Source organism: Lolium rigidum, chromosome 4 (assembly GCF_022539505.1).
Source record: "Lolium rigidum isolate FL_2022 chromosome 4, APGP_CSIRO_Lrig_0.1, whole genome shotgun sequence".
Lineage (NCBI taxonomy): Eukaryota > Viridiplantae > Streptophyta > Magnoliopsida > Poales > Poaceae > Lolium > Lolium rigidum.
Genome location: NC_061511.1, coordinates 154965642 through 154976636, shown reverse-complemented (window position 1 = coordinate 154976636; position 10995 = coordinate 154965642).

Here is a 10995-nt window from a genome sequence, read left to right as displayed (position 1 = left end):
TTGATATTGCAACATGCATTTGCATACCAAAGTCAAACTTCATGTAAGGATCTAGTCAAACAATGAAAATCCAATAAAATCCATGAAGATTCAGCTTTGTGCTTATAATACACATCATCATAAGCCTGAATATACTAGTTGAGTAAGACATCTTTAAACATCAGGCTGAGATGTGTAGTATATAACACCACATAATATAGGTTTATATCGTGATACTTAGCACGAATATATGGAATTCTACTATTTGTCTCAGTATTTACCTTAATTGCACATTTGCAATGAGATAAACTTGAAACAAAGTGGTCTGGGATAGTTAAGGTTAACCTAATTTTCTTTGGAAGTACTACTTAACTTAGTATTATTCCATATATAAGTGCTATTGAGGACTATTTTGTATGATACCTCTAGTTCTAATATGGTTACTCTGAATACATATCTATTAAGATATAACTCCTATACTTCCAAGTGTTTCTATTATAAGCATATGGTCATGATGTGCTTGGCACACTTCCCATGGTTTTGGAACACAATTCCTGCACTATTGTTGAACAAATGGCTTCTTATTGTTCTCCTCCTAATTATTTATGATGTGCTACTACATCACATAATGATTCTCAGGTGAATCATATATGATTACTATCACTACTCTGTAAGTAGACATGTTTTATTTCTATCTCTCTTACTTATCTCTCATGATTGACTCATCCTGGTCTATACTACCTCATATAACTCATAGTTATCACTTACTATCAATTGTTTCACATGTCTAGATAATTTTACTTACTCATTACTTATCTTGGTCTACATCTTCTATTAGGATATCTTAATTACCTTCATCTTTTGATATAACTCCTATTACCAGTCTGGATAACTCTTACTTAATCATAACATATGTTGGTACACATCTTCCACTAGGATATCTTCCTTATGGTTGTATCCTCTCTTTGGACTACCATGTCCTGTATACCAACTGTGGTCTACTCATAATTATTTTAGGGTCTTAAGAGTATCCTACCTAATTTAAGATTAGCTAGTTAACATTACTTAGGAAATATAGGTAAGAAATGTTGACTCAAGTGTGTCAGGATTATTCTCAAGTGAATATCCATCTCAAGTCATAAGAAGTATTTGGTTTATCTAAAACAACTTCCTATAGACACTACCAATCCTATAGGTCTCCTTTAAAGGGTTTTAATCCTAGGGTCAAAGCATTTGCTCGATACCAAGCTGTGGTGACCCGGCATACCACTCTGCATGGTGTAGTATGCAAGTCTGATATAACACCAATGAAACACCGTTCCACTAGTATTATATCGCTCAGAGTGGTACAACAGAAACATATGCGGGTCCAAGGCATGTCTATAGAATTACAACATTGACTCTGTTACATAAGATCCTCACAGCCTCCTACTTTACAATGAGGTAAAATTGCAAATAAACTCCAGAAGAACGACTCGTAGTCTAGACTTATCACAAACTCTATTTGTAGAGTATTTAACTAGCTAAAGAGGCCAAGAATAGATTCTAGCTAAATAGGAGCTCGGTTTAGGAAGCTAGTTCCCTTCTACTGCTTAATCTAGGTTTTCTCCATGGTGGATGTGGTATATGACTCTTCCAGCAGTTTTCTGTCCTTGAAGTAGTTGTTGACTCCTCGGTCTTCGAGTTGTACTGGAGATCCTCCTTCATGGCCTCCAAATCTAAGCAGGGGATTTAAGAGTGGGATGAGTACGAGCGTACTCAACAAGTTCATTATAGGAAAGAGGTGTTTAATGCACTAGCTACAGCATTAGACCAGAAAGTCTAATACCAATGCAGGTTTTCATAATCATTTCTTCAAGAGGTTGCTTTTATTCGGAAGAGCTATGTCCGTCGGCCTTCACCGGTTTACTAGAACTTCATGGAGCTCCTTTCCGGCCGCGTTCGCAGTTCCATATCCCGAACGGGGAGTGACAGGTCACGGTTCTTTACACTCTGCAGAGGTGTGTTGCTTTACCCATAAGAGATCTTAACCTTGGTGCCAACCGGGTGATCTTCCCGTCCACACTTCCTATGGTGTGAGGCCCGGTATAAGGTCTAGCCAATCATGTTCCTCCGCTACCTCGAACACCCACCCTTTGTTGCATGCCCCGACCACCGGGTCCTCGCCGGTCCCATTATTCCCACTCACGGGTGGACCCCGACCACGACAACAGTTTGGGACTCGTTAACCAAACTCCTTCGCCGGTAGCTGCAACCCATCATAGACCGCAATACCGTGGGGACTTAAGGCTTCCCCAGCCAACCGCTTGCACTTCGAGCGACAAGTGTCTACGGACTATGCCGTAGGGACTTAAGGCTTCCCCAGCCAACCGCTTGCCCTGACAGATACAAGTGTCTACGGTAAAGCGCATCCGTTGATGAACGAGAGGTGGAAACACTTTTGACTACTCCGTCCCACTCCGGATCTTATGGTTAACACGGGTATTACGGCACAAGAATCACTGGCGACATTTGTTGTTTAATCCTAGATGGATATAAACCCGTGCAATGGAACCTCCACCATATCAACACAATCCATGGTTCCATTGCCCACCACATAGTCATATTCATAGTTATGAAAGTAGTGGTTTTGATTTTTATGCAATAGTGATAACCATAATACTTTGCAAGTAATTTGATAGAAATACTCAAATGACATGAGCAAGTGATGAACTTGCCTTTCTTGACTGCAAGATTATGCAGGCAAGGTCTTCGTTACGCAATAACTCCAAATTCTGAAATAGCATCATCGTCCGGTAAGGACGATGTTTAAAAGATTGGCAAGGATGCAATAATGCATAAATATGAGATGCAATCGCTCTAAGCGTGACCTAACCCTGATGATTTAGAATTAGTGAGTAGTAATGATTTGTTCAGGGTGTGTTGCACTTTTAGAGTGATTCACAAACAAGGTTCTTATTCAGGTTTGTGTTGCTTTAGAATCATAAGAAAGTGGTATAATGCAAAGTAACAGTCATACACACCAAAGATTAGTAGTAGTACAGTAAGTAAAGAGCAGTTGTCAGTTTTAATACTATATGGCATGGTTAATGATTACTTATTATATTCTTCAAAAGAATAACTTTTGAAGAACATGTTCTTTAATAAAGAACAAGTATAACAATTAGGTTTTTGGTCTGCTATAATTTATTCTGGTTCCAGGTAGTTTACGGGTAAGTATAAGATGGATCACATCATAGTTGGATTCATCAGCAACTAGGCTTGATTGGTTTTACTTAAGCATGAGCAACTTAAGCAATTAATTATTCATGGTTGCTATCAAGGTTGATTCATCTTGCTTGGTGATTGCTAGCTAGGGTTTATAGGTCCTTATAAGCGGGGTTGATGAGAATTCCTTATCTACTTCAAAAGAATGACTTTTGAAGAACATAATTCTTAAGTAATAAGAAGTATTTCAATTAGGGTTGAGGTGGTATAGGTTTTACTATTGGATCCACTAGGTAAAGAATAGTTGGTTCCTAAATAGGGTAGTGCACAAGTATGTATTATTAGTAGGGTTTAGTGTGTATGGAATCTGATGCACAATATTGGCATGATTGCTATTAGGGTTCATCACAATGGTGTGATGCTAGTCAAGGCTAATTAAGGATGAAATCTTAGGTAATAGGATCTAGGGTTGATCCTATTTGATCATCTAGGTTTTATTAAGATGAACACATGGAATTCTAAATTCTTAGTGATAGGGCTCCTTCTTTTTATGTGGACATGGCAAGTATTTAATTGTTATTATGGTTCTATGATGGAAAATAAAATATTATGATCACATGTTATAACCTAGGGTTTAGGTTTAGAACAATTTAGGGTTCATAGGGATTAATGGAGCTAGGGTCTAAATGGAATTAGGGTTTTAGGTTTGCACATGAAATGATGAGGTTATCACTTTATTTATAATGGAACTAGGGTTTCCTAATTACCCTATAATTATTGGATTAATAACTTCATAATAAAGTTGAAGTTATTAATAACTTAGAAATAAAAATAATATTGAATTTGGCTTTTAATTATTTTTAAACATTTAATAATTAAAGTAATTATTAATTAGGGTTTAAATTTCCACTAATAAAGATTTAACAAAATAACAAATAAAGAAAAATAGCTTTAATGTTTTCTTTATTTTTCTTACTGGTATTTATTTATTTTAAAAGGTTTTACTATTTGTTGAATTTTAATTCAATTTAGAATTAAAGAAAAGGCTTATTTAATAAGTATTAAACAATGAATTTCTATTTAAAAATATAAATTTCATTTTATATTTTTATTGGATAGATTTTTCTTTTATAATAATTTTGATATCTTATTTGTATTTTTCTGAGCTTTTATGAATTTTTTACATTATTTCAAAGTTTCGAGGAATTTTACGTAATTTGAAATTAAACGAAATACTAAACGTACCCGGCTACGCCTACCCCTACACACTGACTAATGGGCCCGTGGCCACGTCACACGCCACGGTGGCGTCGACATGGCTTGGTTCACGGTGGCCGGCGGGACAGTCGCCGATGGTCGCCGGCGTTCCCGGGTTCCGCGGGGACGTGCGTAGGCGCGTTGTAACGAGGACGCCGAGGCGAACCTCATGATGGTGGCGCCGCTCCGGTTTGGTCACCGGAGCGTGCCCGGCGACGAGGTGTTGCGGCGGTGCCCACGGACTAGCGATGCGGCGGCGCTACGGCGTGTAATCGAGCAGGGCGAGCTTGCCACGAGGTAGAGTGTCTCACCGCGAGTATGACGCGCTTGACGGCGAGGTCATTGGTGGTCTGGTTCGCCGGATTTAATGGCGCCGGCCGTCGGAGAGGCGATCTCGTCGGCGAGGCTACAGCTTGCCCCGGTCCGATTCCTTTTGCACAGAGAGCATGTCGAGGACGGTGGCGTGCTCAGCTGGGCTCGGGGGTGCTCCAATCGCCGGCGGGAATGGTACTCGGCGCAGCTAGGGTTTCGGGTGTGGGGAATTTTTCGAGCAGGGAGGAAGAAGAGGGCGACTAGGTTCGTCCAAGGCTTTATACGGCGCCTAGGCGCGTGCCTCGTCACGGTCTCGGACGAGGAGAGGACGCCAGCGCGAGGGAAGGACGAGCACGCCGTCGTGCTGTCCTCCAGGCACGATGGAGAGGATGAGGATGACTTCGTTTTATTTTTTTCTGTCGAAAGGGTACGTGGGATGGTGTTGGGCTGTGCTGGCCTGGTGATGGTGGGCTGCTTCTGGGCCTCTCTTGCTGGGCTGCTGCGGTAGGTAAGTCCAGGTAAGCCTTCTTCCTTTATTTCTTTTATTCATTTTCTGTTTTATTACTTGTTTTGAATTTCTGATTTTATTAATTCTGTTTTGAATTCATATTTGAATTCAATTATGCTTTCAGATATTTATACCTATTTTTAATTAAAGCTTAGCCCTAATGATCATTGCATGATTCTTTTGTCCAAACTAATGTGTAATGCATGATTTTATTTGAATCCTTGTGAGTTTTAGTTAAATTTCAATTTAGCCATGAGTTGGTATATTCTTTGAAATTCCTTTTCTTCCCTGCAATACAACTCTCTTTTGAATTATTTAAAGTGGAGAATTGCTCCCAAGGCATTTTAAAGATTATTAGGAGGTCTTGGTTTCTTATTTTAGGGTTGGTTTCACTTGCATATTATTTTATGTGATCACCTATTTATTATAGTTTTGTGAACTCTCTTATAACTCTCTTTCAAGGTTAACACTCTTATTATCTTTGAAAATGTCTAAAGTAGATATTTTCCCCATGATGGCTTGGTCTTGGTTACAAGGATAAATAGTTGATCACTACATATATGGTTTAAACCATATAATGTAGCACATGGTTTTTCTTATGTTCAAGAATTGAAGCATAAGAATTGATTAATGTGCAATACTAGGGTTCTAATGTTATTTACCAAATGGCATATGGTTTGGAACTTAGTTGTGGCTTAGGTTTTAGTTATGATCACCCAAGTGATACTCAAACTAGGGTTGAGATTTAATTCTAGGTTATAGAGATGGGATAACACCATATTGCATGTGCTAGGGTTTAATCTCCCCTAACCATGATAAGGGGTTACTTGCTTAATATTTTATGTTCTCCTCTAGTTACTAAGGTGTTGAGAATTGGTTTTATATTTTACCAACAACTTCTATTATTATCCTTAATTTGTTATTAAGGTAACTAAAGTAGTTATATTACTTTTTATAGTTAACTTTGGTTATGATGATGGATGGTTTCTCACTTTGGTTCTTATGGGCTTATATCTTCTACTTCTAGTTCTTAGGGTTTATGATCACTACACAATTTATAATGATCAAAGTTGGGCTTCCTAAGGTATCTCTCCTTGAATGGTTTTCTCACTCCCAAGATCAAGTGTTGTCTTGATCAATTAAATATTTACTTTATTTTATAGTTTCTTGAGTGGGCATGGTTATGGTTGTCTCAATTATCTTGAGTATAACACCATAGGTTGAGCTTTCTCATTTAGGAATGGTTAATCTTGGGTTTATGGTGTACTCCTAATATCTCCTTAGGTATCTAGGCTAAGGTTCCATTTGTCTAGCTTAATTGGGTTGGTCTCTTACTTACCTTATCAATTCATGGATATGGTATTATACCATGTGATAGTGGGTTTTCTCACCACTCCAAGGGAAATGGTTTACAACCTAATACTTTAGTTCAAAGGTTGTCCTTTATTCTAAAATAGGTAAAGCTTGGATTAGTATGAATGGTCCCTGTCTCATTTGAGAAGGACTACAATGCTAACTTAAGTTTATTCTCCAAAGATAATGATGTGGTCACCAACACCTATGGTTAACAGAAATGGGTTCTCTCTCTAAGGATTGTCTTGATTAACATCCTAGGTTTTCTCTGAAAGATGATGATTTGTATGATTGGTCTCTCTCATTTTGGAAAGGACTTTAATAATACTCTAAGGTTCCTCTTAGAGATGATGATTTGAATACTTGGATGTATATCCAAGGTTTAGCTCAAGGTTTGTTATTGCTTCTTTAATAATTAGAATAGAACTCTCACCTCTCTAGGTTTGATGCTTAATAATTTGGAATAGAGAGGAATATATATTTCTTGAGTTGATCTCCTTGTCTTGTTTCCAAGAGTGAAGTAAAATGAATACCATGAGGTTCATGGTAGGATCAAGGATTAGTTTTAAGACATGGAAAAGATAAGTGAAGAATGGTTTCTTCATTTATGGTTAGTTGATTTATAATTGAACAGATGTTCTTATGTTATGGCAAGGAATACCATGTTGTGATATTTAATTAGATCAAGTAGTTGATCCTTGATTAATAATTTCTTGTGTTTATTTTACTTCCATTTGATCTAACCCTTTAGATAAAATCATCTCTACCCAAAACAAGTTTTTAACAAAGTCACATTGAGGTTTATAGCGATTGACTTGATGAGCTACTTCAATTCCACCAAGGTCAAGTGAAACTTCAGTTACTGTGACTGTTTTACTTTAAAGCGCGAAAATTCCCCAGATTTTATATGCATGAATGCAATGCACACATCTGTTTCCTTTATTTTTGTAACCCCATTACCTGGGATATTACAGTCTCTACCCCTTAAACTAAACTTCGTCCTCGAAGTTTGATCTCTCTCACGTTTCGGAGTGTGGAACTGACTTGTGCAGACTAAATCTTTTCTTGAACTCCATGGTGATCTTACTGGATATAATTGAATACATCTCTTGTCCAGATTCTTCCTGGAATCCATTAGTGTTTGACATCCAACAACTATTACTTCCTTTACTTCCATGATTTCCTCCAATATTATAAGCTTGTTTCCTTTCTCATTGAATATTCCATGATTGGGACTTCTTCTTGTCCTGACAGTCTTAATTGAGGATTAATTGGATAACAATCTCCTATTTGATAAAATGGGTCTTTGTTTTTCCCTTATTACCAAAATTGCAGTAATGGTGCTTAATAAGGTACTAACTATGGAATTGGTCGTGATGGTTTATTTTTCTAATAATGGATTAGACTTATATAGTCCATCCAATCATGGTTTATATTTGATACCTATAACTCTTTAGATTCATTTAGGTTCCATGAAAGGAATCTTTCATGTAGTCTACGATTACTGGTATGGTCAAATCCCATCGGTCTTTGACCTCCTTGAGCTATATTTGGTCTCCGATATTTCCTTCGTCCAACTTCTTTATCTTTGACTTACTTGAGCTTAAGTACTTCGAGTAGATATTACTTACTTGCTCAAGTTATAATCCACTTCTTACGTCCTCGAGGTATGAACCTCGGCTTCTTGTCTGACCTCCTTCTGAAGGTATTGTTCAACAATCTTATGAAAATAAGATCGAACATCCTCTCAGTTCAGACCTTCTTCTATCTTGCTTAAAGTATTGAGTCATTGTACAGTCAACTCAATCTTTACTCTACCCCTTAGAGTTTTCTTATGGTCTTCAATTCCTTTTCCTTCCAACTATTGAACTTATGGTTGGATTATTGGTCTTGTTCTAACTTATGGGTTTTACTTCTCCTAAGGTCTCGCGAAGAATGTTTGTGGTGTATCCACTCAATTGTGGACATCCAATGTGAATCCTTCGACGACTAAATGATTATAGATCTAGTTATTTGGTCGACAAGATTTTTATTTGTTCACAAACTTTTGTTACAAATAATTAAATCGTGGACTATTCGTAATACCAAGCGATACCAGGCTGTGGTTATTATACCAACTGTGGCTATTTGATATCTAAAAATGAATTCTATTATAGGTTCTGATCAACTGGACGAGACATCTTCTGCTTTATCTCGCAGTATTTATCCTATACCAATTGTGGTCTTCTGATATCAATTATGGTCTTCTCATATCTGCTATGGTTTTATAGGTCATCTTCCTCTCTTCAGGGTTTATTTTGCAAGAAAACCACTATGAATATAGTATCCAAGGTGATTTCCCATGCATTCCTTCTTCTATATTAAATATGGATCTGCTTGAGCTTCACCATAATCATTATCTTTCTCACCTTCATGCTTCTTTCGTACTAAAGTACTCCTCTATTGAGGTAGAGCATGAATTTTTATTGGTACTTTCTTCTGAATATTGTGGTTGCTTCCCACAATTTTGCTTCCTTCTTCTGATGAACCTTCATCTTGTCTTCAGAATCTTCAGAATTCGTCACTTCCTCACACGAATACTATTACCCTCTAGATCTATAGCATCAAGTAAGGACTTGATATTGCAACATGCATTTGCATACCAAAGTCAAACTTCATGTAAGGATCTAGTCAAACAATGAAAATCCAATAAAATCCATGAAGATTCAGCTTTGTGCTTATAATACACATCATCATAAGCCTGAATATACTAGTTGAGTAAGACATCTCTAAACATCAGGCTGAGATGTGTAGTATATAACACCACATAATATAGGTTTATATCGTGATACTTAGCACGAATATATGGAATTCTACTATTTGTCTCAGTATTTACCTTAATTGCACATTTGCAATGAGATAAACTTGAAACAAAGTGGTCTGGGATAGTTAAGGTTAACCTAATTTTCTTTGGAAGTACTACTTAACTTAGTATTATTCCATATATAAGTGCTATTGAGGACTATTTTGTATGATACCTCTAGTTCTAATATGGTTACTCTGAATACATATCTATTAAGATATAACTCCTATACTTCCAAGTGTTTCTATTATAAGCATATGGTCATGATGTGCTTGGCACACTTCCCATGGTTTTGGAACACAATTCCTGCACTATTGTTGAACAAATGGCTTCTTATTGTTCTCCTCCTAATTATTTATGATGTGCTACTACATCACATAATGATTCTCAGGTGAATCATATATGATTACTATCACTACTCTGTAAGTAGACATGTTTTATTTCTATCTCTCTTACTTATCTCTCATGATTGACTCATCCTGGTCTATACTACCTCATATAACTCATAGTTATCACTTACTATCAATTGTTTCACATGTCTAGATAATTTTACTTACTCATTACTTATCTTGGTCTACATCTTCTATTAGGATATCTTAATTACCTTCATCTTTTGATATAACTCCTATTACCAGTCTGGATAACTCTTACTTAATCATAACATATGTTGGTACACATCTTCCACTAGGATATCTTCCTTATGGTTGTATCCTCTCTTTGGACTACCATGTCCTGTATACCAACTGTGGTCTACTCATAATTATTTTAGGGTCTTAAGAGTATCCTACCTAATTTAAGATTAGCTAGTTAACATTACTTAGGAAATATAGGTAAGAAATGTTGACTCAAGTGTGTCAGGATTATTCTCAAGTGAATATCCATCTCAAGTCATAAGAAGTATTTGGTTTATCTAAAACAACTTCCTATAGACACTACCAATCCTATAGGTCTCCTTTAAAGGGTTTTAATCCTAGGGTCAAAGCATTTGCTCTGATACCAACTGTGGTGACCCGGCATACCACTGCATGGTGTAGTATGCAAGTCCGATATAACACCAATGAAACACCGTTCCACTAGTATTATATCGCTCGAGTGGTACAACGAAACATATGCGGGTCCAAGGCATGTCTATAGAATTACAACATTGACTCTGTTACATAAGATCCTCACAGACCTCCTACTTTACAATGAGGTAAAATTGCAAATAAACTCCAGAAGAACGACTCGTAGTCTAGACTTATCACAAACTCTATTTGTAGAGTATTTAACTAGCTAAAGAGGCCAAGAATAGATTCTAGCTAAATAGGAGCTCGGTTTAGGAAGCTAGTTCCCTTCTACTTGCTTAATCTAGGTTTTCTCCATGGTGGATGTGGTATATGACTCTTCCGACGGTTTTACGTCCTTGAAGTAGTTGTTGACTCCTCGGTCTTCGAGTTGTACTTGGAGATCCTCCTTCATGGCCTCCAAATCTAAGCAGGGGATTTAAGAGTGGGATGAGTACGAGCGTACTCAACAAGTTCATTATAGGAAAGAGGTG